The sequence below is a fragment of the Dipteris shenzhenensis genome, chromosome 19 (assembly GCF_047967505.1).
Source record: "Dipteris shenzhenensis isolate YYH24624 ecotype China chromosome 19, Dip_SZ_1.0, whole genome shotgun sequence".
Taxonomy (NCBI): domain Eukaryota; kingdom Viridiplantae; phylum Streptophyta; class Polypodiopsida; order Gleicheniales; family Dipteridaceae; genus Dipteris; species Dipteris shenzhenensis.
Window position 1 is genome coordinate 23,659,146 of NC_141614.1, and position 19,377 is coordinate 23,678,522.

Consider the following 19,377-nt stretch of genomic DNA (forward strand, 5'->3'; position numbering starts at 1 on the left):
ATGGAGGAATATGGAAGCGCGCATTTTGGAGCAGGGGGTGTTGAATCATGGGAGGCCCAATTTGTAAGTATCGATCTCAAATTATATTGGTTATGTAGTTTATTAGGAGGTTGGTTGTTTCTTTGTACTAATCCCTCCACAAAGTGTATCACGGTCATGCAGCTTGAGATCGTGGGCAGATACCCTACTCCAGTGGAGGTATTTGAAAGTAATTAAATAATGCCAAAATTATAAGTAAAGATTTGATTTTTCATACATTGATATATGTTGTCCCTTGTTTACAGGCCCATGCACAAGACGACGAGGAAGACGAGGAAGGAGGCGCAGAAGGGAGCGCAGAAGGGAGCGCAGAAGGGAGCGTGGAAGGCAGCGAGGATTAGTCGTAGAAGTAGTGCTACTATTCTTTTTTGTACTTAAAGCCACTGGCTTGGCTTCGTGCCTCTTGTATATAGACTCCTCTTATTTTTTGTACTTGAAGCCACATGACATGGCTTAGCTTCCTTATTTTTTGTACTTGAAGCCACATGACGTGGCTTAGCTTCGTGCTATATGTATATACAAGCACTTTTTGAGCGTTCAATTTTATTGCGTTTTGGAGTTGTAATATTTTATTTGGAATTGTAATTAAAATGCGATTGGCTGTAAGAATTGAATTACAGAATGTGGATATGGGATTCTTGTAACTATATAGCATACACAGTATTCTGTAAAATTTATAATTAAAAAAAAGCGCATCTATCAGTGCGTTTAAAAACGCGTTTATATTCGCGTCTGTCTGTTCGACTTGCGTCTATACGTGCGTCTATAAAAGCATTTATAAGCGCGTCTATTTATGCGTCTTTGTGCGCATCTATACGCGCGTAAGTATGATATATAGACGCGCAATTAGACGTGGGTCTCCAGACGCGCAAATAGACGCGCCCGTAAGTTTTTTATTTAGTTCATGAAACGCATCTGTGCGCGCGTCTATGGGTGCTTTGTCTTGTTGTGCATGTCATATTGAGCCAAAAAATCTTATTTTAGCAATGCATCTTCTCTCTCTTTAATGCAAAGCAAGTTGGTGAGATCATGCACCCATCCTCCCCCCCTCCCCTGCCTACCTTATCCCTTTCTTCTCTCTATGCTAGACTATAACATCACTTGGGATGTTAGCATATTCATTGTCATCTAAGGGAGGCAAGAAAGGAAGATGTGCAGGGGGTTATTTTTATAATAATATAGTTTCATCCCTCTTTTCAAGTGATGAAGGTCTTTGTCATCACTGAGTTTAGAAGCAGGAAGCTAAGAGGTGCGTAAAGTTTTGCTTCCCCCAACTTCATGTCATAGCATCTTTTAGGTAGTCGATCGCATGAATACCCAAAAAATGGAGAAAAAGTCTCATAATAGGAAGGGGAAAAATGAAACATAAACTACCAACCAATATATTGAAGATGAAACTATTGTGGCAAGGTACGCTCCCCAAACCGTAGACCAACTCGCACGGGGCTCCAATCAGGTCCAACACATGATGGAATTTGTGTGTTGGAAATACGACCCATGCCACGATCATCCAACCATGGTAATGGAAGGAGCATGAGCATAGCTCAATTTTTCTCTAGCTAGAATTGAGAAATACTAAAAAGGAAAAATGATATTGGATGGGCAAGCGAGCCCTATGTCAAGCATGGATGATCATGGCCAACGAAGGAGTGATTTGATTACTAGAAAGGTTGAGGAACTACAGTGGGGCCAAGCTCTCTAGGCTAGGGATCGTCGAGCCCATAAGATCACTTTGATCGAGCGAGAGGTGATGCGGCCTCCGGAGGTCGTTGACGGTCAGTGGGATATTGCCAGACATCGCATTTTGTGAAAGATCTAGCCGAGTCAGTTGAGAAAAAGTGTTGATCTCCGAAGGAATTTGATTGGAAATGGAGTTGGACGACATGTCCAATTCCTTGAGGCTTTCAATACGATTGAACATGGTGAATTAGAGAAAGGACCTACTGAGCTGCCAGCCTGAAAGGTCCAGGGACTCGACGAACAAATTTGCATTGCGACGAACTCCTATCCAAGCACATGGGTTCTGGTCATTCGTATTCCAAATCCACGAGAATCCTATGGGTTGGTGTGGAATATAAGATGCTCTCAAAGAGGACTTGGCCATCTTTCGACAAAACGTCCACCTTCGTATGTCAGATTTAAGGAACCCAAAGAGCAACAGTGAGAGAAGACGAATCATGGAGACCCATTTTTGGACTGAGAAAATCCACTCTCGTAGCCCTCATATTTAATAGATTCTACCTTGATTTTTGTCAACTAATGATCGGGTGATAAATTACTATATTTGATTTGTTCATGTAATCCATTCAACCTGTCAATCCACTTAGGGTGGCTTCACACCATCGGCTTGCCTGTTGAAGAGGAAATAGAATTGGATGATGGGTTGTGAACCACCTCTCATATTTGAAGAATGAAGGGCTACCCCCTCTACTCATTATATATTTCAATTACTTCAATAGAAAGTTTATCATAATTTTTTCCTATTAAACCATCTATGATTCAATTCATACAAGACATAGAATCCTGAAAGAAAAACTCAAATTTTTTTAACGTTAGTTCATGCAATTAACATAACGCTTAACACTCAACACAAAAAACAAATCTGTAAAAACCCATTTCTCTTCTATTTATCATTAAATAAAGAGTGTCCATAATAGAAATCACACTTTTACCTACATCAAAATACATCAACGAACCAATAATGAGTATATAATGAAATGGAGATCGGGTGGAGAGGAGGAAATAATAAAAAAGCAGAGCAATTGAATTGAAAAAAATGCAAAGAGATTGTGAATGAAAGAAGGTGCAAATTAAAAGGCCCATGACTAAAAACAAGGACAAAGAGACATGCATGTTCATTGTCATACCAAATTAGTCACGATCTTTATTGCTTTGTTTAAAAAATTGTTGTAGTCAACTTTTTCATGTACACTTTCTTTCTTTTCTTATTTATGAACTTTTCAACCAACCAATTGCTTGTTTGGTTGAAAATGAGTGAAAACATTGACAAAAGTAGTTGCTCTTTATTGCTTTAATTTATTTGAAAAAGTTGGGTAAAGAACGACAATGAACACATCTATCTCGCTTTTTTTGTCCCTTTTTTCTTAGACTTTTGTTGTAGTCTGTTGTTGTCAACTTTTTCATGTACACTTTCTTTCTTTTCTTATTTATGACTTATTCAACCAACCAATCATTGGTTTGGTTGAAAATGAGTGAAAACATTGACAAAACTAGTTGCTCTTTATTGGCTTTTTTGAAAAAGTTGGGTAAAGAACGACAATGAACACACTTATCTTGTTTTTTTTTGTCTCTTTTTTCTTCTTTTGTTGTTGTCAACTTTTTCATGTACCCTTTCTTTCTTTTCTTATTTATGATCTCTCTACTTTTTCAACCAACCAATTGCTATCTTGATTGGTTTGTTGAAAATCAATGAAAACATTGACAAAACTAGTTGCTACCTTGACTGATTTCCAATGTGATAGCCTTGTTCCTTTCTTTCCTCTACCATCCAAATCCTATCTTTGTTGTTGTGTTGCCACCTCCACTATTTACCTCATTTTTATAAGGCTAGCACCTCTTCACTAATAATTTATTACTAATAAATAATTTGGATTATTTTAAGCAAAAGTTTATCAAATGTTTTTTGTCTATCTAATTTCCACCTATGATATGATTAATATAAGACATTGATTACTTAAAGAAAAAACACACATAATTTAATTTATTCATTTGAATGCTTATGCAAAGCATAACACTTATCACTCAATAACCAAAACAAAGGAGTACAAATTTAGATGAAGGCAATTTTTATGAGATTTTTATACTTAGATCTATTGTTAAAGAAAAGGACATAATAGAAAGCTCATAGTTTTAACTACATCAGCACAGGTCAACTCCAATGGACATTAAAATGACGTCCTCAATGCACGAAATCCAATGCAAGATATCGAGAGCAAAAGCCACAAGTTCTTGCAAGCTGAGTGTGTCAAATGGAGAAGACAATGTCTAACCAGGCAATTTGAGAGCAGAGAATTTAGAAAATAATGGCAAAACCCCAAATTCTAAGGAGGAAAAATGGGCTAAAAAGATGGAAAATCTAAAAAATTCCCTACAATTGTGCAAATGTGACTGCCAAAAGTGGCTGCTCAAACAATGAGCAAATGTACAAGGTACCCTGCAAACAAAGCCAAAGCTGACTAACCCAAATCAAAGGGGCAATACTTGCAAATCTGTCCAATCTTAGTACAATAATCTTAGTACAATCTGCCCGCAAATGGTGGCGAAAAGTCCCTTCAATACAGCTTCCAAGGCATGAATTCCAAGTGGAGTGCACAGGGGGTAAATGTTAGTATATGTCCATTGCCTACCTCTCATATGTAATCAATAATGTTTCGTAGTTCCCTTTTGTACAGCCCCCATTATGAGGAGAAGCCATGGTGTGAGCATTGGCATTGGTAGGATCCTAGTTTTGACACTAGATGAGGTCTCATGGCAGGGTCTAGGGTCTACCAGCCCGACCCATGATGGTATGCCCTCCATTGCTTGCATACGAGCATTCGCGTGTGAATTTGCTTATGTGCATGTGGTCAATGGTCTTTGGCTAGTGGCAAAATTCAAGCAAACATGTGCCACCATCCGCACACTTAGTCACACAATGTTCTAAGTCAAAATGCATGTGCCACCACCAGCTTGCTAGTGTGGTGGAATCAGTCTACTACAAAGGACTATATAAGGAGGCCATTTCTCAAGCCTCACCATTGAATGCCAATACCGCTACTTGAAGTCCTTCTCTATCTAGAATCTGTCTATATCGCCATCGAAGTCTACTAGAGAGCGCACGAGTGGACAGCACCATCAATTGTATCTTATTTGGTGATACAAAATTTTATTCTACTCTATTGTGTCTATTCTTTGGTTATTTTACTATTGTTTTTGTCAAACAATCTCTCCACTACGTCATATTTCTATAGTAAAACCCCCAAAATTTGAAAGGCCGGCCAGATACCCTAATCAGATGAAAAATGCAAGAAATTCTCAAATATATAGCTGAACCGAGCGAAGGTCACTAAAAATTCAAAAAGGGAAAATTTGCTAAAAAGGGAAAAATTGCAAAAGCGCAAATATGACCCAATTTCCTATAATTGTTGGCCAATGTCATAGAGAAACCCCTAGTTTCAATTCAATAAGGCCAGATATAACTGCAAACAGGGAAAATGTGATACAATGTGCCTGAAATCTGAAGTATCCTGCAAAATATGTGCAATCTGTCCACATCTTGTTCAAAAGCACCAATTTGTAGAGCAAAATCACCTCAATGTCAATGCAAATGCTCAAAAACCTCAACGTACACCCTGAAACTATGTGTTTTGCAACAACAAACATTCCTGTTTTTTAGTTTCCTTACGTACAAAGGCTTACAATGCTCAAAGTTCCTCTGGCCAATTGAAATGTCAAGATTCTAATCCATAAACTTGAGATACAGCTCCAATCGCTTACCCAACATGTGGGAATAACAGTACAGTGAGCCCCCTTCTTGTACTACTATGACAAAAACAAAACAAAACACAGTACATGAAAAAATGTGGTCTAATTAAACTAATCAATCTACATGAAAACAAAACAATTTCAACCCCTGAGATGGTTTAATACAGTGAATATAATGAATCTAATAATTAAACTAATCAAGCTACTAGCAAAACAAAACAATTTCAACCACCACGTTGGTCTAGGATAGTCACAATTTCAACCACCGAGCTGGTTTAGGATAGTCACAATTTCAACCACCGGGATGGTTTAGGACATGGTCACAATTTCAACCACCAGGATAATTTAGGACAATCATAATTTCAACTATTGGGCTGGTTTAGCCTAATAGCCACAACTTCACATATTAGATAATAACAAGTATATTGCTTTTCATTTCTGAATTTCACAATTAGAAAATAATAATATATTGCTTTTCATTTTTGAAAATCACAATTAGAAAATACCAATACATTGCTTTTCATTTCTTTATTTATGTTCAGCCACAATTTCGATCAGTAATAACTATTGTTTGACTTGAACCAATACCAGGCTAGTTTAGCAACCAATCACATTAAGTCCAAGCCATCCCGGTCTAGAAATTAAGTAGTATATGATGCAAACAGTATGAAATTAAATCTAACTAATTTAAGTACTAAGAAACATAGTAATTTCAACGACCAGGCTTGTCAATGACTAATGCCCATTCAACCATGTTGGTTCAAGACAATTACCATACTAACACTTATTTCATTAATTGTGGACTCATATGTCTACATTTGGACTAATCCAAAAAATCCTTCCCAAGTGAAAAGTTTACTTTATGAAAATGTCATTCGAGAATCAAAAGTTTACTTTTTGGCACTGTCATTTCTACATAATAAATGTCACAATCTCTCTCTATAATCATCAAGGGAGAAATGGGGTCTCAAAAGGGCCTTCAATTAGTGTTTCCTAATTTCAAGGATATTTGGGAGGGATTTGAGGTGTACCAATGAGAGTGCTCCAAGGTGTGGGACAATGGTCTGTTGAGGTGGACGGTGGGAAGGTCTGGAAAGAGCCCTTTTTGGTTGTTCCCCTTATAGTAGGGACCACCCAAACCATCCAACCCCCTCCCTCCCCCCTTACCCATGCTTAACCCTCCCCTCGTGTGAACCTTCCCCACATTAGCCCCAAACGGCATTAAAGAGGAGGTGGGCCATCTTGGGCGAGTTTTGATTACCCCTCCCAAATCAAAAGTTACTTTTTGACACTATCCTTTACTCACACTATTATTTTGGACTAATAATGCAAAAGCTAGGAAACATAATTCGTACCTTACTCTATATTGCAAAAATCCTAGCATAAATATTTATTTTAAAGAAATTTGGTCCTCTTTTAAGAACTAAAATTTTCTTAACTTATTAATAATTTCAATATACAAAAAACCATAAAAATATTTTATATATATAATATTTATTTATTTATATTTATATAGCTAAGGTCCATGCATGAGATTAATTTACCATTAAAGTCTTCTAAAATCTTCAAGACTTAATAACGGTATTAATAAACACCTTTTAGGGTTTTGGAACTTTAAAATCCGCAAGACTTAATAATGGTGCGAATAAAAACCTTCCAAAGTTTCAGAAAGCAACATTGGTAGAATCTCAAAGAACTTTATAAACACCTTGCAATAGTTACAAAGGTTTTTAAAGATGTGTTTGCACTCAGTGAAGCACACATCTTCAAATGACGCATCTTGATGGAGGGCGAAAGAGAGAGAAAGAAAGAAAAGGGAAGGGAAGGGGGAGAGACATGGAATGGAGAGGGAAAGAGAGGAAAAGAGAGGAAAAGAGAGGGAGAAGCCTTGGCCAAGGAAAGAAGGTAAGGGAAGAGAGAGAGAGAGAGAGAGAGAGAGGAGGGGAGGGGAGGGGAGGGGAGGGGAGGGGGAGAGGGAAGGGAGGGAAGGGAGGCAAGGGAAAGGGAGAGAGGGAGAGGGAGACGGAATGGAGGGAAGGGAAAAGGGGAGAGGAAAGTGGAGGAGAGAAGGGAGGAGAGGTCTCTTGCACTACCGCAGCGGCAGCAAGAGGAAAGGGGAGAGGAGAAATGATTTTTTTAAAACAAATTTAATTAGATAAGAGGAGAGGGAAGGGGGGGAGGGGAAATGCCCCCCCCCCCAAAAAAAATAATTATTTTTTAATTATTTAATTTTATTTTGCCACCGCCGTGGCTCCTTGCGCAACCACGATGGCGGCAGCGAAATGAGGGTGGGGAGGCATAGGAGAAAAGTAGAAAAGGGTGGGGAAGAAAGGGGGGGCAAGAGGAGAGGAGAAGGGGAAGAGAAAGGGAGAGAAGGCACGAGAATAGGAAGAGAGAGGAAGAGAAGGAAGGAGAAAGGAGAGGGAGAACGGAGTGAAACATGAGGGAGAGGGAGTGAGGGCAATGTTAGGGAGGGAGGGCAACGTGAGGGAGAGGGAGAGAGAGAGAGAGGAAGGGAGGGGACCATGATGGAGGGCGAGAGTACAAGGAAGTATGTGATAAAAAATGAGTTAGAAGAGAGGTGAGAGTCAATATAATGCCCTCAAGGAATTCAAACTTCCATCTCCTCCTTCTCTCCCCCTCCCCCCCACCTCTCTCTCTCTCTCTCTCTCTCTCTCTCTCTCTCTCTCTCTCTTTTCATTGCCCCCCTCCTCTTTCCCTTCCCCTTACCTCCCCTTCTCCCCCTCCCCCACCCCCCCTCCTTCTCCCCCTTCTCCCCTCCCACCCTCCCTCCCCCCCCTCCTCTCCCTCCCCCTCTCCTCCCTTTCCCCCCCCTCTTCCCCCTCCCCCCCCCCCCCCCCCGCACCCTCCCTCCTCCTCCTCCCTCCCCCCCCCCTTCCTTCGCCCCCCTCCACCCCCCCTTTCCTCTCCTCCATTCCATTAATTCCCTTTTTTCCCTACCCTCCCGAAGATAAATTTTTAAGGTCAAATAATATCCCAAAGACGAACTTAGGACCTTCTCCAAACTAGTGTGGCTAATATTTCAATCTCAAAATTTGATAAATTTGCCCAAAAATTAACATAACTTTCTCATATTAGGTCCAAATTTAGCCCTCCAAGTACTCAAATCAATCAGCATAAGCCATCTAAACTCATCTATATGGTTAGAATTTTCAAATTCCACCTTATTTAAAACCTACGAATGAAGTTTAATTATACTTAAACCCATTGAAGCCTGAAAAATGGTAGCATGTCTAATATTTGTAACGCTACCCCATACCCTAAATCCTAAACCCTAATCCCTATAGCCTAAACCCAAATTCCTATACCGTAAACCCTATTTCCCATAACTTAAACCCTAAAACCTATATCCTAAATCATATACCCTAAACCCTAAACCCTATATCCGAAACCTTAAGCCAAATACAAAAAATAGTATTTGAGGTGTGTTATTCGACCATGCACATAATCGATGGGCACGATCCTTTGCACATGAGTCAATAAAATCTATGTCAAACCATGTGCAAAGTATCCTGTCCATCAGAAATGCTTTCGATGGTCAAAGTCCCCAGAAATCCCATTTTTCACCAAGTGTTATGCACAACCATCAAAAAATAGTATTTGAGGTGTATCATTCAAACGTGCACATAATTGATGGGCATGAAACTCTCTACACATGTGAATCCAACCTATGTTAATGCACATACAAATTATCATACCCATCGTATATGCTTTGGATGTTCAAAGTCGCCACAAACCCCATTTTCCATCAAGAACACTATATTAGAGAATTTGGGAATCTCCCAAGTCCCACTTTCAAATAATGGGTTAATATTTGACCATGTGGTCAAATCGTGTCCCCTTATTTCAAAGTGGGACCTGGGAGGATTCCCTAACATAATGTTTAGGGTGGATTCCACTTCCAATGAATGGGTTAAGATTTGACCATATGGCCAAATATTGACCATGTTGGGAATTCCCAAACTATATGAAAACTCCCAAATTCCCTAATATAGTTTTCAAGTGTTATGCACAACCGACAAAAAATAGTATTTGAGGTGTGTTATTCGTATGCGCACATACTTGATGGGCATGGTAATCTTCACTTATGTCAATACAACCTATGTTGAGGCCTGTACAAAGTATCCTGCCCATTGGATGTAAGAGATTACAAAGATATGGTGTTGTAGGCATAAAGTCAACCCTATGGTTGACCAATAGTACTTGGGTACTATATATACCAAGTACTTGTATTGTTTCATTTGAACATTTCTATTGGAGCTTTCTTGTGTGTGCACTCTTGCTCACTTGTGTTCACAACCTATCTCCAATTTGTTCCTACATTTGGTATCAGAGTGCTTCCGTCTCTAGAGCCCCCATTCCTGCGCTTGCTTCCAGACTCCCACAAGCTTGCTGCTCCAATGCGTGTTCCTGGTTCTCACATTCAGCTCTCCAGCTTTCATTTGAGGTAGCTCCAACAGTCCAGTGGCTATTTTTTGACCTTTTGAGGTCCAATTTCGACGTTTTTCAAAATTTCTAAGTTGCCTAAATACAAACGAGATGGATCAAAGGCTTGTAAGACAAAACAGGAGCAGCCCCTTGGGCTAACTCACTCATCCTTTAGAGAAGCAGACTAGAGCTACAAAGAGCCTACCTCAAGGATTTCAAGAACAACGGAAGTGGTTGTTTGAGCAGACAAAGTGCTAACAAATCCTTCACTCTTGGTTGTCTATCAGGGCAACAATCAAGGTGCACTTTAGGGCAACAACAAGGAGGTCAAGTCTTCACAGCATACGTTGCCTTAGTATTGGCTATCAAGAAGGGGCAACATGAAGTTGTGATTGTGGGCATGATCTCAAGGCCAAGTCAAGCTCTACGGGAGTATGCATGTTGAATGTTTCTGAAGTGCCATGGAGGTAAGAGAACATCATATTTTTTGTGGTATAGAGGTCCACGTTTCTGTGGTACATTGGACTTCTCTTTTGTATGTGTTTTCATCTCTCACGAGCATTGTCTATTTACTTGCTTGCACATGCAACGTTAAGTACACATGAAGGAAAGAAGTTGGATTGACATTAACTACACCAGTGTGTGAGTTCTTGGGCTATATCTTTTTGTGTGTCTATTCTCGAGAAACCTTCCACTATGCGTACCCACTATTGTGGTTTACAACTGGGGGTGTTTTGTAAGTGTGCATTTTAATTTATAAACTTAAATCTAAGCAAAGGGGTGAGGTTAAGTTCCGTCCCCCTTTGACTATATACCTTTTATTATAAAGCATATGTAAAAGCCCTTGCTAAATTCAATTATTTGTGAGTCTCACCTTCCACTATGCGTACCCACTATTGTGGTTTACAACTGGGGGCATTTTGTAAGTGTGCATTTTAATTTATAAACTTAAATCTAAGCAAAGGGGTGAGGTTCAAGTTCCGTCCCCCTTTAACTGTATACTAGACCATAGATGCCTCATAAAGCATATGTATACTAGACCATAGATACCACATTGGTACAGGTATGAGGCATCTATGGTCTAGCCTATAGCACTAGTCTACATGATAGCCATTCAACAGCTTGCTATTTCATCACTACCGAGCCTTGTAGTGTGTTTTCAACTGAATTCAAGCTTTCACATTTTGGATTTTGATACCTAGTTTGATGCATTTGTATACACATTGGTATACACACTATATTTGGATGAGCTCAATTCACCTTAGTCCACATCTACTAACTACAATGTGAACGAAACCTTTCAACTCTTAAGTCAACTTTGAATTTAATAAGAAGCAAAGAGTTACTTTTTAGGGTCACCATGGTAAAGGTCAAAATTAAATAGTAGCTTTGGTATTTGGGTTACTTCAAGGAAACTTAGTATTAGAACAGACAAGGGTAGCTTCTTACAGCAGCTAACTCCTCCTCTTCCAAGGAAACCTCCCAGGATCGCCAAACTCACGATCACACTTTAAGGTATGCACACAAGTATACCCAAAGAAACTGACATACAAAACGTGGAGGAATATGCAGCTTGTAGGCTGCAAAGTGAGGTATATAAAGCTCCACATTTGTGGACTATATCAATTGCAAAATGGCCTTGCAAGGTACCTCACATTTGCATGCAATTGTTGTTGCCATATGAGTACCCAAATGGGGACCTCTTGTCGAAAACTCCTATGGCCATGTTCCTTTCCTAGTGTTTCAGTGGCTATGGAACAAGTTGACTTGGGCCGAGGTATGCACCGAATGCTCCAAACTGTGGTGCAACCTTTAGGTTGACCAGTTGTTAGTACTTGCCCAACCCCATAGGGTCTTTCTTACTGACCAATCTACTCTGTTGGTTGACATAGATCTACCCCTATTCAGAGTTGATTGTTGGGGTTTCGAGCCTGCTGGTGCCGTTCTTGACCTAGCCACCTTCATCTCAAGCTTCTACATAGCTGATCACCCAAGATTTGGTCTCTTGCAGATTTCAAGTTGGTGTTAGATGGTTTTTACTAGCCACCTATTGGACAAGCTTCCTAGGAGCATTTCAAGGCTACTACAACAAGTTTCCTACCAGCTAGACTTGTTTTCCCACAAGAATAGCATAATACCTTTGTTTTTGGGTATAAATTTTGGTTGCCAAATCACTATTTTCACTAGGTTGACCTCAGTTAGAGGTCTTGCCTCAGTTAAGATAATAGCTCAAAATAAGCAAATGTAGTCATCTTTTGAGGTGTTTAGCTATCCTAGAGATTTAGTCCTCTTGCACAGAATTCAGAAGGGTTTTGTTTCGTTTGAGCCAAGCATGAGTGTAACATAACTACACCTTTCTCCACTACATATTTGGGTCATTATCAGGTGTGTGTGTGTGTGTGTGTGTGTGTGTTCTTGTGATAAGACATCACACCTTGACTAGTTATTATTAAGACATCCTACGTGCATGGTTATTCACATGTCAAAGCTCTTACCATGGCTAATCACCATGTATGCTATTTTCAGTATAGCTTACATCACCTTGAGGATGAACACATTATGTATAGTGCTAGCACATGACACTTTTAGTGTATCCTTGACACCTTTAGCATGTCTATGTCACCTCCAATGTGACTCTATCATCTCAAAGTGATCTATCACCTTCAATGTGATTTGTCATCCTCAGTATGGCTTTACTATCTTCAGCATGGCTTACTATTTCCATCTTTAGTATGGCCTCATCTACACCATCTACAATGTGTTGATGGATCTTTGGTATCCATGATTGTCACATCCAGTGACAGATGTTGAGAGCTAGTGCATGAGGTGGAGTTCACACCAGTGAAGCTACGAGTCATTTGACTATTCCTATCGGATCACCCTCTACTTGATATTAAATTATGAACACACCGTACAAGATGTTGAGAGCTAGTGCATGAGATGGAGTTCACACCAGTGAAGCTATGAGTCATGTGACTATTCCTATCGGATCACCCTCTATCTGATATTAAATTATGAACACGCCGTACAAGACTAATGATGCTTTGCACATCCACAAGGGTTTCCTAACACCCAATGGGTCTCCAATACCCATGGTTTATTATTGACACCTTCAGATTGGGTTTGGGGCTAAGCCTTCGTGTATTGGGCAATGATGCTTAGCATAATGAGGGTAGGTCAAGATCACATAATGTTTAACCATTAGGCAGATGTGATCTTCAGAACACCTAGGTTTTTTAGTGCTAGGTCTATTACCTTGATCACTCACATGCACATTGAGCTTTAGTTTGGGTAAATTTTGACTTGCCTACGTCAAGTTATGAGCCTAGCAAACCTACGATGTGCATTTGTTCTGGGCGTCTTAATTTAATTAATTGTGTGCATGTGTAGAGGGGTAATGGGGCAAAGTTTTTAAGAGACTTGATTAAAAGATTAGAATAACTCCTAAAACCTATTCTAAGCAAGAATTACCAATAGAATACAATATATTAGAAATCGTTTTGTAAGCTTTTTGAGCCTACTTTTTGTGCTCTCAGCTTTCTGCTATCACTTAAGGTTTGTAAGAAGTTTGGGATCAATTCTAAGCACTACTATTTCCATCTTTAGTATGGCCTCATCTACACCATGGCTTACTATTTCCATCTTTAGTATGGCCTCATCTACACCATCTACAATGTGTTGATGGATCTTTGGTATCCATGATTGTCACATCCAGTGACAGATGTTGAGAGCTAGTGCATGAGGTGGAGTTCACACCAGTGAAGCTACGAGTCATTTGACTATTCCTATCGGATCACCCTCTACCTGATATTAAATTATGAACACACCGTACAAGATGTTGAGAGCTAGTGCATGAGATGGAGTTCACACCAGTGAAGCTATGAGTCATGTGACTATTCCTATCGGATCACCCTCTATCTGATATTAAATTATGAACACGCCGTACAAGACTAATGATGCTTTGCACATCCACAAGGGTTTCCTAACACCCAATGGGTCTCCAATACCCATGGTTTATTATTGACACCTTCAGATTGGGTTTGGGGCTAAGCCTTCGTGTATTGGGCAATGATGCTTAGCATAATGAGGGTAGGTCAAGATCACATAATGTTTAACCATTAGGCAGATGTGATCTTCAGAACACCTAGGTTTTTTAGTGCTAGGTCTATTACCTTGATCACTCACATGCACATTGAGCTTTAGTTTGGGTAAATTTTGACTTGCCTACGTCAAGTTATGAGCCTAGCAAACCTACGATGTGCATTTGTTCTGGGCGTCTTAATTTAATTAATTGTGTGCATGTGTAGAGGGGTAATGGGGCAAAGTTTTTAAGAGACTTGATTAAAAGATTAGAATAACTCCTAAAACCTATTCTAAGCAAGAATTACCAATAGAATACAATATATTAGAAATCGTTTTGTAAGCTTTTTGAGCCTACTTTTTGTGCTCTCAGCTTTCTGCTATCACTTAAGGTTTGTAAGAAGTTTGGGATCAATTCTAAGCACTCTAATTGCATTCTCTTGCAAATTTGCACCCTCTCTTGTTGCTCTCCTCGCTAATTTATCACCTTCCTTACTGTCTGCTTGCCTCGGGCAACGTTGCGTTACTTTCCCACTACTCCATAATCTCCTTACACTATCCAACTTGATGATTTTCTCAAATTTCGCTTCATCTTGTTGTTTTTCAGTTCCCACACTCCAAAAAAGCCTCGAAGTAGGTGTAATTCTCAGATTTAGCCTTCTAATGAATGTGGTTCAAGTTCCAATTCACTTGAAACTCAAAGGCTATAGTGCTCATAAGTTAAATAATCATAAGAGTTATAAAGGCAATACAATCAAACACAGCTCATCCTCCAGCTGTAAGAAACACCTTACTTGTCTTTCTACCATCTACCAGGAACATTTCAAAATAGGGACACTCCCTGTACTCTCCATGCACTTTTCGTCTTGAATACATGAAAACGGTTTGCTCTCTGACAAAACTAAAAATATGAGCAAATTTATAATCCGCGAGCAAGAGAAAAAAGGGACATATATTATCCCTATGGAAAATCTAGGGCTATTACCTTGTGTACTATTATTGGTGACAATGTTATTGAAAACCATCAAGTCTGCCCCATCAAGGAGATAACTCTTGATAGATGGAATGTATTTCAGATTTGCTATTGCAATAATACTTTCCACGTTCATCGTATCAGTGTCTGTAAGATCATAAGCATACGTGTGTATTCCTTTAGCCTTGTTGTACTAGCATACCTGTATATCAAGGTTGGCTGGTCTATCAAGCAAGTCGATTGGATCTCTATACTCAATCACTCAATTTCCCACTTTTTAATGCATTCTTTGTACCATTTCCAAATATCAAGTACCTTTCCTTGCAACCTTTGTTGGATTTTCTTGAGAAGCTTGTCTTCTTTGTATTTGTATAATCTTGTTCAAAGAAAGCTGGACATAGTAGATCCGATTTCCAGAGCTGGCCCAATAGTTCCAAGTCTAGAAGCATTCTTTTGATCAACATATATTCCTTGTCTTGTCCTCTTCAACCTATCCTTTGAAACACTTGGATTTCCATTTAGCTGGCTTACCAAAGATGCCTTATATATTGACTTTACCATCCATTTCAACAAGGGGAGAAATAGATTTTCCATGACCTTCATACTTATCATCTAGAATGGAGTCAAACTCATGCCTAAGTTCACTTATGGCCATGTCTTCATCATCAACTTCATCACCTCTTGTTTCAATTGATGCTACATGAGAAAAATAGCTTTCATTATCATCCTCGTTCGTTCATATGATGCGTGTGTCCCTTGGGTGTAACTATCATGGCACACAACACAATAGCCAGCTTCTCCCTGTGCCAATATAACACATCTTTCTTGTGTCCACGGACATATCCCATGACATCCATGCTGATCTAGGACACATACTGTGCCCCTCATTTTCAGGACAAGATATCATAGCTTTGTATATAGACTATTGATTTGGGGATGTCTTACAATTCTACTAATGTCTGTCAACAAACTCAGTGTTGTCTCCTTCCATGCTTCTCCTTTCACTCCCAGGGCATTAATCTTCTTCTCGTCCTCCTGCCTGTGAGCATCTGCATAAATATTAGACATCAATACATAAGCCGTAGCATCATTTTCATCCAATTGCACTGCATGTTCAAAGGCCTGTCTTCCAAGCTCCACATTACCCCACTTGCGACAAGCACCCAACAAAGTATGCCACACCACAAGACTAGGATGGAAAGGCATCTTCTTCACCATTGCTATAGCCTCATCTAATTGGCCTGCACGGCCAAGGAGATCAACCATGCAAGTGTAGTGGTCCATTGTTGGAGTAATGCCACTATCTTTGCTCATAACCTCAAAACATTTTGTGCCCTTAGCCACTAGACCCGTGTGGCTGCATACAGTCAGTATGGTAAGGAATGTGTTCCCATCTGGATTTATGCCACCTTCTCTCATTCTTTGAAGCATATGGAAAACAATTTCGCTTTCTCCTAGCTGGGCATATCCTGCCATTAGTGCATTCCAAGAGACCCTATCTTGATTTGGCAGCTTATCAAACGCTTCCTGTGCTTCTGCAAGCAAGCCCCATTTGGCATACATATCGACCAAGATGCTGCCAACAAAACCATCTCTTTCCAACCCCTTTCTGACAATCTCTGTGTATATCTCGCGACCCTTGTCTATGGCTCCTATGCTGCCACAAGCTTTCAAGATGCAAACAGATGTGAAAGCATCCGGAGAGACACCCTCTAGTTGCAAATAATCAAAACACTTTAAGTGCTCCCTCATCAAGCCCTTCCTCGGTATATCCTGCAATTAGTGCATTCCATGATACCACATCTCGAACTGGAAGCCCATCAAACACGTCCTGTGCTTCTGCAAGACAGCCAAATTTGGAATACATATCGACCAAAGTGCTGCCAATAAACAGGTCTCCTTCCAACCCCTTTTTAACACACTCGACATGAATCTCTCGGCCCTTACCTATGGCTCCTATGCTGCCACAAGCTTTCAAGCTGGAAATCAAAGTAAGAACGTTTGGAGAGACACCCTCCAGCTGCATCTGTTCAAAACAGTGCAGTGCTTCCTCACCAAGGCCATGCTGGGCATAGCCTGCAATTAGTGCAGTCCACGAGACTAAATCTCGAGCTGGAAGCCTGTATCAGGGGTATTTGATCATGTTGTTGCAATAACTGAGCAGCCAAGCACTTCTTTGTGGCATTGTAGGTTGGGGCACATGAGCCAGAATGGAATGAAACTCTTATGCCGTTTGGGTTATGTACCACATTTGAGTTTCTCTGATTTTGAATTTTGTGAGCAGTGTCTCTATGGGAAGCAGACTAAATCAGCCCATAAAAGAAGGGGAAAGAAAGAGTTTGAAAAGCTTGATTTGGTGCATTCAGACGTATGTGGTCCCATGCCTACACGGTCATTAGGCGGGGCTGAATACTATGTGACATTCATTGATAATGCAACTAGGAAAGTGTGGGCTTATGCTATAGCTCGGAAGAGTGATGTGTTCTAGGTATTTCAAAAATGGCTGGCCTTGGTTGAGAATCAGTCAGGTAGAACACTTAAATGCCTATGGACTGACAATGGTGGAGAGTATCTCTCTCATGACTTTTAGCATTTCTGTGATACACGTGGGATTAAGAGGGAGCTCACATCCCCTCGTACTCCAGAGCAAAATCCAATTGCAAAAAAGATGAACTGTACCATTCAAGAAAGGTTGCAATGCATGCTTTCCAATGCAAGTCTTTTTGGTGGTTTTTGGGCTGAGGCAATGAAGACTGCAATGCATGTGATCAATAGATCACCTAGTAAGAGTTTGGATGGTGGTATTCTTGAAGAGGCATGGAGTGGCAAGAAGCCCTCTTACTCTCATTTGCGTATATTTGGGTGTGAGGCATATGCACATGTGCCAAAAGAGCTTCGAAAGAAGCTAGATCCTAAGTCTAGGAAATGCATCTTTCTAGGTTATGGTGAAAGTGGAGAGATGGGCTATCGTCTCTGGGATCTAGAAGCAAAGAAGATCATACGCAGCCATGATGTAGTCTTCAATGAGAAGAAGATGCATAAGGCACCCATGAGGGATGTGGAAATGAGGAGAATCACTTTCCAGGATGTGAATCCACCTACATATGTTGATAGACAGCAAGCTGCCCATGCACTAAGTGTGCAAGAAATGGTACCACCAAGTACTCCCACAGGTATACAATCAAGGGTAGATGATGGATCATCTATTGGTGGAAATGATGAGCCAAATGTGGCTGATATGCAGGTGGGACAGCAAGCTGAAATGCCCTTGAGAAGATAATCTAGAGTGTCTAGACCCCTGATAAGTTTGTTCCAGGGGTAGACTATGTGATGCTTACTGATTGTGGGGAGCCTTCTTGCTACAAAGAGGCTATGATGCACGAGGATCAACGCAAGTGGGAGTATGCTATGCAATCAAAGATGAGTTCACTTATGAAGAATAAGACTTGGGACTTGGTTTCTTTGCCACATGGAAAGAAAGCGTTGCCATGTAAATGGGTCTAGAAAATGAAGGTCACAAGTGATTATGTGCCTAGGTACAAGGCCCGTTTGGTCGCTAAAGGGTTCAAGCAAGAGAAGGGTGTGGACTTTGATGAGATATTCTCTCCGGTTGTGAAGATAACCACACTTAGATGCATGCTTGGACTAGTGGCATCAGAGGATATGGAGCTTATGCAGATGGATGTCAAGACAGCTTTCTTGCATGGGGATTTGCATGAGGAAATTTACATGGTGCAGCCGGAAGGCTTTGAAGAAAAGGGCAAAGAGCATTTAGTTTGCAAGCTGAAGAAGAGTCTCTATGGTCTTAAGCAAGCGCCTAGAGAATGGTATCAGAAGTTTGATGCTTTCATTCAGTCCCAGGGTTTTAGAAGGAGTGAAATTGATCACTGCCTCTACACTAAAAGGGCTAAGGATAATAGCCTGATAATCTTGGCACTATATGTGGATGATATGCTATTGGCTAGCAAGAAGACTTATGAGCTAGATGCATTAAAGGCCAAGTTGCATGAGGCCTTTGATATGAAGGATTTGGGACTTGCAGGTCATATTCTTGGTATGCGCATCATGCGTGATTGGAGTAGGAAACTCCTTTGGCTTTCACAAAAGGAGTATGTTACAAAAGTATTGCAGCGTTTCAATATGGAGGGGGGGAAGGCAGTGAGTATTCCATTGCCTCCATATGTGAAACTGAGTCATTCAGATAGTCCCAAATTAGATGAGGAAAGGGCCATGATGGCCAAAGTTCCTTATGCATCAACGGTTGGGAGTCTTATGTATGCTATGATAGCTACTAGACCAGACATTGCATTTGCAGTGGGAGTTGTTAGCCGGTATATGGCTAACCCAGGAAA